A 3,234-nucleotide genomic window follows, 5' to 3' on the forward strand; every position below is an offset into this window, starting at 1 on the left:
AAGGATAGGTAACAACACATCCGCCATGCTGATCCTCAACACGGGGGCCCCTCAGGGGTGCATGTCTCAGTCCACTCCTGTACTCCCTGTTCACTCGTGGCTGCATGGCCAGGCACGACTACAACACAGTCATCAAGTTTGCCAATGACTCAACAGTGGTAGGTAGGCCTGATCACCGACAATGATGAGACAGCCTATAGGGAGGAGGTCAGAGACCTGGCCGTGTGGTGCCAGGACAACAACCTCTCCCTCAACGTAATCAAGACAAAGGAGATGATTGTGGACTACAGGAAAAGGAGGACCGAGCATGCCCTCATTCTCATCGACGGGGCTGTAGTGGAGCAGGTTGAGAACTTGTCCACATCACCAACAAACTATCATGGTCCAAACACACTGACAGTTGTGAAGAGGGCATGACATGTGCAAATACCTTCAGTGGTCCAAGGTCATTGATGACTGTCTTCAGCTCATCTGCAATGTGGAGACAGGTGTGTATGTTGTCCCTGAGGGGTGGAGGATGATGTAGTTAATTATTCCTTGCCCACGAACATTCAACCCCCCATCAGAGATGATTGCAATACAGTCTGCTTTTTCTATGATTTGCTTGACCTTCACTTGAACTCTATTTAACTCTGCATCCAGCAAATGAGTAGATAAAGCATGTCTGGTTGGAGGGGTGTATGCTGGGCGAAGAACATTCAGAAATCTCTTTCAATACACATTGCCTGTGAGCATCAGAGGTGAACCAGTTGCATACACAGCCCGAGCAAGACATTCATCAGCATTTCTCTGACTACGTTCGTCCATTGAGTCAAAAAAACTTCTGATTCCAGGAGGACCATGATCTGTTGCTGTAGATAAGGTGTCCGATTCATCATTTTCACCTCGACTAGAAGTAGAGGGACTTTTGTCAGAGGTTGCTTGTTGTGAGCTCTGAGGGAACTTTATGCACTTGGCCAGATGATTCTGCATCTTTGTTGCATTGGCACAGTATTCGCAAATGTACACAGCTTTTCCTTCTACATTAGCTGCAGTGAAATGTCTCCACACATCAGATAGTGCCCATGGCATTTTCATGTAAAGATTAGAATTTTTTTTTACAAAAAAAAACAAATACAATTCCATGTACATATAAAAAGTTAAGCAGTTAGATTAAACAACTCCTTTGTAAGATACATGTTTTAAAATGAAACATATATGGAAACAGGTGAATTAACACTCCTCAGTTAGCAGGCTCAAGCAAGCTAAAATCCACATGGTAGCAAAAACAAACTAGCAGAAATTGTTAACATGATTTAAACACACTTTGCTGTAGGCACTATTTACTAGTTAACAAAAAAGCACGTATGTCATATAAAATATATTAACCCCACCCAGTATTGTAATCAAAATTTACCAGAAAGCATGTAATCCTTGGCTCAGACAGTGTAGTGGTGTACATGTGATGGAAGAGTGCACTGCACATGTGATGGAAGAGTGCACTGCACATGTGATGGAAGAATGCACTGCACATGTGATGGAAGAATGCACTGTGCATGCAGAGGTTTGCAATTCCATTGAATTGATGATAGTTTAACTAAAATATGCCACAAGACCTAGAATTGCCTTATGTGTATCCCACAAAAAAGGTTCACTGTTATAACCTAACTTTTTTGATGTATTTAAGAAAAAGTCCCGGGCTTAACTTCCCATGGAAATTTTCCGGAAAGTTTCCGACCCTTTTCAACCCTAGTTGATACTTTCCTTTAACTTTGTCTTTACACTGATAATTGAAAATGACTGTTTTATATTACTGTTTAATATCATTATATACTCTTAGAACGAATAGATTGATTTTATATCCTTAGAGATTGAAAGTAGTGTTCGGTTCAAGCTTTTTGTGTATTTGAAGAGTGCAATTATTTAGGTGACTGCAGTGGACTGTAGGAATGTGTACTCCCAATAACTCAAGGACTCTCCAGACTGATGAGAAGTCATGTAATATGCATCATGGAGAAATCCTGGTTGATGGAAAAGTACTGAAGTATGTCTTTGTGGAATGGAGGGGACGAGAGCTCAGGGTTTAAAGGGACACTGCACTGTATTGAATGTATGTATTAAGCTGGACATCTTCCCTGAGTAAACATTTGAAACGTCACTTGGAGTTTGTATGATAAATATGTTTATTGTATATTGAGATATTGGTCTTTTTAACAACTAATTTAAAGTTATGTATAAGTTATGTTCTGGAAAAATGGTAGAAAAAAATATAACATTGGCTTTTAGGATGGGATAATATTGTATTAAATCTGAACTTACTAAATGTTATTGCCGTTTCTGTCACTACTGTTACAACATTTTGATTGGTTCATTGGCAAACAATCGGCAGAAATTACATTCTCAGATAGAATAATTATTTGTTGTCTTGTCATACAATTCTAAATGGGAGGAAGTGTTAATACTGTACTGTAATGTAGTGGCAGTTTTTTTTTAGACCAGCTCTGTAATTACACCTGTAACATACATACTGGACCGTTTATTAGGTACATCACCCCGTTCATGAAAATGTTTCGCTCCTACACACAGTGAGTCACGTGGCCGTGGCTTGCTATATAAAGCAGACAGACAGGCATCGAGGCATTCAGTTACTGTTTGATTGAATGTTAGAAAAGACAAAATACCTGACCTAAGCGACTTTGAGCGTGGTATGATCGTCGGTGCCAGGCGCGCCAGATCCAGTATCTCAGAATTGGCCGCCCTCCTGGGCTTTTCACGCACAACAGTGTCTAGGATTGACTGAGAATGATGCGACAAACAAAAAACATCCAGTCAGCTGCAGTCCTGTGTGCAAAAACAGCTTGTTGAATAGAGAGGTCGAAGGAGAATGGCAAGAATCGTGCAAGCTAACAGGCAGGCCACAAACAGGCAAATAAGGGCGCAGTGGTGTGAAGATCGGCGTTTTGCGACGCACAATGATGGGTGTACCTAATAAACTGTCCGTTGAGTGTAGATCATAATGTTGGCCAAAAGCACTTAGATCTTTTTGGTGTAATTTGCATTGCCTATGTGGTTAATTGATTTCTGCACAAGTTAATCTGCCAAATCATAGTAGGTGTATTCCAGTTATGAATCTAAATATTTGTAGGGCTATAGTAGTCTACTGTAAGCAGTGAGGGTATCACTGTTTCTGTAAATGTCATCTCTGGAGTTCTGTAACTGAACTATGTATGGATATTTAAACATTGCTAAAGTAGA

Source organism: Oncorhynchus mykiss, chromosome 13 (assembly GCF_057628025.1).
Source record: "Oncorhynchus mykiss isolate SJ-2025 chromosome 13, ASM5762802v1, whole genome shotgun sequence".
Classification (NCBI taxonomy): domain Eukaryota; kingdom Metazoa; phylum Chordata; class Actinopteri; order Salmoniformes; family Salmonidae; genus Oncorhynchus; species Oncorhynchus mykiss.